A 7,603-nucleotide genomic window follows, 5' to 3' on the forward strand; every position below is an offset into this window, starting at 1 on the left:
CATCACCCTCTGACACTTTCGTCTCATTTTTATTTGACGAATAAACAATGTAGCGAGTAACGGTAAGTGTCATTTCAAATGTAGTGGAGTAAAGAGTACAAATACCCAATCAAAAATGTAATTGAGTAGAGAGTAAAAGTTGCTTATATTTTTGATACTCAGTACAAGTACAAAGTAGCCCAAAAAATACTTAAGTACAGTAGCGAAGTACATTTACTTGAGTACTTTACACCTCTGGTATTTATACTGTGTATACATACATACAAAACAAACAAAAAAATAAAAATAAAAATGACAGATAAATAAGGACATGTACTTCTCAGCACTTTCAACCAAAATTATTATAAATAATAAATAATTCAAAAACACAAATATATGCCCATGTTCAAAAGGAGTAGTTCATAAACTTTTCAAATCCCACCCCCTTTCTCTAGTTTTATCAATTAGATAAATACACAAGGATTCCACACAATTCTTATTTACATAAATATTCACCTCATATCTACCTACCTACAGCTCACATATACCCATACATACATAGACCACAGACAGATGCAAACATGCATACATACCTACAACACTATTTTCATTTCTTTCAATATACCATACTATAACCTCAAGTCCTTTTTACAGCCATTCAATACATGATTTTTAAACAATCTCTTGAATTTACTAATTGTTGTACATGATTTCATCTTGTCACTGCAGCTATTCCATACATTAACTCCTTTAGTTGTAACACAGTGATATTTGGCATTTGTTCTAATATGTTTCTTTTGAAAAACTGACTCTCCTCTTAAGTTATGCTTGCTATCTCTCATTTGAAACAGCTCTTGGATACTGTTCGATAGCCGATGATTTTTTACTTTGTACATAATTTGTGCAGTTTTAAACTCAACCATATCTCTAAATTTTAGAACTTTTAATTACACATCTTACAACCTCTCTTACTGGTAAATTGGCAGAAAGGTTCTGTTAACACGACCTGTTAACTGCAGTTTACCAGTAGAGAATTGCATAAGTTTTTCGTATTTATACACATTTGAAGTTCTCATGAAACTTTCAGTGTAATTCATACATGTGTACACACATGAATTTGTTCTTATACTTGTTCTCGTGTTTTCACAATACTGGAATTTAACGAACTAATTTCGATACTACACTGTAAAAATTGCTGTTAAAAACAGCCAAATTTAACAGTATAGTTCTGTTTTTTAACAAAAACAGAAGTATACTGTTAAATTTTGCATTCTGTAAAAAAACAGTTTTCAGAATAATGTGAATTTACGGCCCTGAGAGTCCACCGTTTAAGACTGCATCCCAAATCACACCCTACACCCTCATTCACTATTCCCTACATTAGTTTCCTAATGATCCACCTGAAATCAAGTCAATAAGTTCAGATACTGAAGCATTAATGATGGACACCTGCTGCTAATAAACAGAATCACTAAAGAAAAGATAAATAAAAAAAGAGAAGAGATGAGCAGAAACACTTACAGACACAAAGACTTTAGCCGTTTCTCAATATGCGTTCTTATCTGTACTTGTGTTCTTGTGGACTTGTGAAACGTCATCAGTCGCGGCCCAAGTCCAATTCAAAGTTCGCATCAAGCCCAAGTTCACATAAAATCCCCGGATGTGTTCTTGATCCGCCCATTTTATTGAGGATGCATCAGAGGAGACTTGTGTGGACTTATGACAGCGAAGTTTCCCAGAATGCATTTCGCGTCAGGAGTTCGTTCTTCTGAGTCTGAACTTGCAAGTTCGAACTACGAAGGACACAAGTCCGAGTTTGGCGTACTTGGTATTGAGAAACGGCTCCCGAAGAACATCAACTGAAAATAACACAACACAATAAATCTCTCCATATATCACCAGATGAGAATTAAACATTTACACAAACACCATTACCACCATCTTCACTTATAAACCACTTTGACTTTATTTCTGTTATACATCTACAAAAGTTCTTACTGAGAACAAACAGGTGTTTACTAGACTTTACAAGCATTTTCTTTAAAGTCACCATTATGGTGATCACTGTTTCCATTAGTTGGGCTCTTGACTTGTTTTTCAGTCTGTTTGCCATAACTGTGTCTTTATGATGCACGTTTGTTATGGCAAAGAAAACCAAGAGATCATAGACTCTTGTGAGGTTGGATGTCTGATTATTGATCAGTATTTTATCTTACCAGCCTTATAAAGCTGAATCATAACAATTAGTAGTATTTAGGGATGTTTATGACTTAGTATTTACATATTTGAATCAGAATCGATATAACAATTATTGAATTAACAGTAATCTGATATCTTGACAGAATTGTATACATATGGACTTTTGTGAACTTGAAGCTAGTCCTCAGCTGACACTCACAGACATCAAGAAACAGCCTATGATTCTCAACTAGGGTGACAAAAGAAAATGGAAAAACAGTTCATCTGCATAATTTATTCATGCTGCAATGCATGCTGGGAGTCATGAATGAGTTTTTTACTATGCTGATACCCAACTTGCATTGCAGCATGAAGCTTTTCATTTGATAGTCACCATTGTTGAGATTCATAGCCTGATTCTTCATGTCTGTATGTGTAGTTTGCTTGTGTTTTTTTAGTTCATTTATTCCCAATGTTTTTAAGTGTGCTCTGGCTTCATCAACACTCAGTTTGTGTCACGTTATAAGACTACTATAAGGGCTTGCCACCCATCTAATCACTTATGAGCTTCTGTTTAAAGTCAGTAATTTATATTAAACTCATGACACTAACATCATAATGGTCATAAGTCAGTGATAATAATGTAGTTATACTTTTGTTCCATATCCAATGTCTTCCAAATCACATTGAAATAGCATGAATAGATGTAACACCATAGGGCTGAACCAAAGATCAAGAGTCCTACTAAAGCAAACACAGATCACGAGAATGGTAACTATTATTTAGGGATTACACTATTAGACTAGAGCTGTCCAAACTCTGTGTTTGCTTCAACTCTGTGTTTGCTCAAAACAACTTGCACTGACATATCTTAAAATACACCAATGCCCTTTCCCTGCAAGTAAGCTTACGATGGGCCTGTATGGGCATAGCCTAAGGGCCCCGCACAGGTTTGCTCACTGGCGAAACGTTGGCCCCTTAGCGCTGGCCCCTCATCATATAAAAACGTATGTATTAATTTATTCTTTGCACACTTAACAGAAGGATCTTTCTCTGACAATGTGATACTATAGTATGAGATCCGGCTCTCTCTTAGCGGTTTGTCTTTCTGAAGAGTTTTGAAACACTGACACCCAAAATTAACCGCTCCACAATGTAGACACACAAACACCAAGAATCAGAGCATGAATCACAACGATGGCGACAATAAAACGAAAAGCTTCATGCTGCAATGCATGCTGGGTATCAACAAATTACAAATCTCATCCAGAACTCCCAGAATGCACTGCGGCATGAATACATAATGACCTTTTTTTACCATTTTCTTTGTCACCATCGTTGAGATTCATACTCTGATTCTTGATGTCTGTGCATCTACATTGTTCAGCGGTTAATGTTTATGTGCAAACTATCAAAATCCTTCAGAATGATAAACTGCTATGAGAGTTCTGGACCTTACACTGAAGTATTTCATTATTAACAGAAAATTATGCTTCTGATGAGGGGGGAAAACTATTTTAATAAATCTGTTCATTAAATGATTATGTTTGACAATGTTTATGTATCAACCAGCAATATTCAACTACTACTGCCTTTTCTTTGCTATAACATGTGTTTTAAACACACTTAGATATAGCAGTTAGAAAACACTAACAAGCCAATGGTCAAGAGTCAAAGTCCAATTAAAACAACCACTGATCACAATTATGGTGACTTTAAATGAAACAGCCAACATCTTAACATAAGTTAAAGGGGTCATATGATGAAAATGTTGGCATTGCCACTTTGTAGGTGTGAGCAAAAACAGGTCATTGAAATTTGGCTTTCATTATGATGTCATAAGGATATCTTATTAGAATAATACCGCCTCCTTAATCTGAACTCTGAAAGAGAGAGAAAAGAAGGACTTGACAGCACAATTGAGTTTGAATTACAACAAACCACCATCATTGTGATCAGTGTTTGCACTTTATCCGCTCATTTGCATTTTAAAAAACACACCCAAAACGACACATTTTTGGACTTGACAGCACAATAGAGTTTCAATTACAATAAACCACCATCATTGTGATCAGTGTTTGCACTTCATCCGCTCATTTGCATTTTAAAAAACACACCCAAAACGACACATTTTTGCTCAAACCTACAACGTGGCAATGCTAACATTTTCATCATATGACCCCTTTAAGAAAATGACTCTACAAGTAAGATGCAAAATGCAACTCTATTTTTCAGACAGAGATGTTGAGAAAGAGGACAACAAAGCTTTCAATTCTGCTTCATTGCTACTCCTCAACACTCTGCAAGATGGGACAACACACACATCCAGCAGTGTTCATCCAACTCTGGGGACCCCTCCGCATGAGGGCCCCCCGGGGGCCAAGCGAGGGCCGCCCGCGCAGGGCCAGCGCCAAAGGGCCAACGCCCCGCCAATGAGCAAACCTGCGCGGGGCCCCTAGATTAGCCCTAAGTGGGCCCATAAAGGGCCATTGTAGGCCTACTTGCAGGGTTGTTTTAATGTTTTTAGGTATGCATGTTTGTTAAAACTGGTTATATTTCCTAATTAAACTATTCCTTGTTTAAGATAATCCCTGTTCAGGAAACCACACCTTATGATTTATTTCTCAGTAAGAGCTAATGTACATATAAAATAAAATCTAACTGGTTTGTAATTAGTGAAGATGTTAATGCTGAGTAAGTTTGAGTCTCTTCTAAGTCTGTAAGTTGAGTTTCTGCTTGTTTTTTTCTTTAATTCGGTTCTTGTTCATCTTTCATTCTGTGATTGTGTTTGTTAACAGCAGCTGTTCATCATTAATCACTCAATCAGGGTCGGACTGGGAACAAAATTCGGCCCTGGCAATTTCCTCGTGGAACGGCCCACACTCTAAAAAAAATCCGTAAAAAAACAGACAAAGTACTGTGTAAATATGAAGGAATTTTCCGTATTTATGTTTTACGGGCATTTATCTGTTTTTTTTTTAACATGTTGCATTATGGGTGCAATAACTCCTCACTCTAAAAAAAATCCGTAAAAAAACGGACAAAGTACTGTGTAAATATGAAGGAATTTTCCGTAGTTATGTTTTACAGGCATTTATCCGTTTTTTAAAAATAACATGTTGCATTATGGGTGCAATAACCCCTGCTGCAATCTTTCACTTTTGCCTCTCTATCCCCATCTCTGTTTGAAACCTAAAATTACAACTTGCTTGCAGAGTTATTTTCTAACATGGATGATGTTTAACTTCTAAAAATGCTGTCAGAACAAGATACAAGTGTTCAACTATTCCAGCATCCACACATGTGATTTAGTAGACATATCTTCTTTCTTACGTGACGTGTAAGTCAAATGGATATTTACCACAACATTTATCACATTAAATCTCCAGTTTGTGTTTGTTTTAGATTGATTTGAAGTCACCACTATGGTGATTAGTGTTCCCTTTAGTTAGGCTTTTGTCCCTTGACCTTCACTGATCTAACTCTGCTCTTTCAGCATTGCAACAGTGTTTTTGCTTATAGCAATTACAACTTGTTTGTTGCTTTAGGAAGGAGAATTGTTTATAATGTCATATGAGCTTAATTGTTTTTATGTTATGCTACCTAACATTTAAATATGAATTGATTAAAAAAGAATAATGAACTGAAATGTATAAGTGTGACACTCTATGCTGATCTAAAAACACACTGTATTTAATAAGATTGCTGCAAATGTGTCATCTGTGGTTTTTGCTTCAGAGACATCAATACTTTGGATACAAATCTCAACAATGGTGAGAGTAAATGTTAAGAGAGTTTTCGACAATCCTGGTACCCAGCATGCATTTCGGCATGAAGCTTTGTGGTTGATTGTCACCATTGTTGCGTTTCATAGGCAGATTGAAGTGTCCCTTAAGGCTACGGAAAATGTTCTGTAAATCTACGGAAAGTGTTCTATAAATCTACAGAATGTTCAGTTTTTAAATAAACAGAAATTTTGTAAACATAACGGAAAAGGTGCCGGTAATTTTCTGCCAGGACATTATCCGTTTTTTTACGGATTATTTTTTTAGAGTGCTGCTGCAATCTTTCACTTTTGCCTCTCTATCACCATCTCTGTTTGAAACCTAAAATTACAACTTGCTTGCAGAGTTATTTTCTAACATGGATGATGATGATTAACTTCTAAACAAATGCTGTCAGAACAAGATACAAGTGTTCAACTATTCCAGCATCAACACAAGTGATTTAGTAGACAAATCTTCTTTCTGACGTGACGTGTAAGTCAAATGGATATTTACCACAACATTTATCACATTAAATCTCCAGTTTGTGTTTGTTTTAGATTCATTTGAAGTCACCACTATGGTGATTAGTGTTCCCTTTAGTTAGGCTTTTGTCCCTTGACCTTACAGAACCGACTCTGCTCTTTTAACATTGCAACAGTGTTTTTGCTAGTAGCAATTACACCCTAACCCTAAATCCTGGGAGGTGTGCCAAGTAAACACTGCTATAGTGCATTAAATCTGGCTCCACTACTGGCCGGGACACACTGATTGCAGTTGATTCACATTCCCATTCTACCGTAACCAATCACACTGGGTTTGCCATTGCTGTAGGAAATTACATATTTTTTCTTTCCTATCTCAGTCTCTCTTTGCTTGCACCTGTATCTGTACCATTGATATAATAAAAAAAATAAAACCTTACATTTATATAGCACTTTTCTCAGTGCTCAAAGCGCTTTACATATGAACGGGGGAATCTCCTCAACCACCACCAATGTGCAGCATCCACCTGGATGATGCGACAGCAGCCATATTGCGCCAGACCGCTCACCACACACCAGCTTATTAGTGGAGAGGGGACCGAGTGATATAGCCAATTAGTATGAGGGATGATTAGTAGGCCAATGGGCAAGTTTTGGCCAGGATGCCAGGGCACACCCCTACTCTTTTCAAAGGACATCCTGGGATTTTTAATGACCACAGAGAGTCAGGACCTCAGTTTAACGTCTCATCCGAAGGACGGTGCTTTTTTGACAGTATAGTATATAGTATATAGTATATAGTATATACTGGGGTGTTAGGACCCACACAGACCACAGGGTGAGCACCCCCTGCTGGTCTCACTAACACCATTACCAGCAGCAACCTGGTTTTCCCAGGTGGTCTCCCATCCAAGTACTGACCAGGCTCAGCCCTGCTTAGCTTCAGTGGGCAAGCTGTCTTGGGCTACAGGGTGATATGGCTGCTGGTATCTCTTGATGGTCCTTCCTCTGTCTCCTCTTTCCTCACTCAGGGTTTCCCGCAGCACTTTTCAGTTCAGGCTGCCTGCCTAAGCTGGGAAACCCTACCACCTTGACTAGTATGGAGCGAGATATGTTTCTTTACTACATGCGATAAATTAAATGATCTGAGAGAAATAAAACTATTTGAAAGAAAAAGTTATCACACTGATAGCAAAG

The 7,603-nt window shown here is 37.2% G+C and overlaps 1 pseudogene; it reads right to left on the reverse strand.

Moving 5' to 3' along the window:
- Positions 1-7,277: 7,277 nt before the first annotated feature.
- LOC129454356 (5S ribosomal RNA) lies at positions 7,278-7,394 on the reverse strand (annotated as a pseudogene).
- Positions 7,395-7,603: the final 209 nt, after the last annotated feature.

This window comes from Misgurnus anguillicaudatus, chromosome 23 (assembly GCF_027580225.2).
Source record: "Misgurnus anguillicaudatus chromosome 23, ASM2758022v2, whole genome shotgun sequence".
Classification (NCBI taxonomy): domain Eukaryota; kingdom Metazoa; phylum Chordata; class Actinopteri; order Cypriniformes; family Cobitidae; genus Misgurnus; species Misgurnus anguillicaudatus.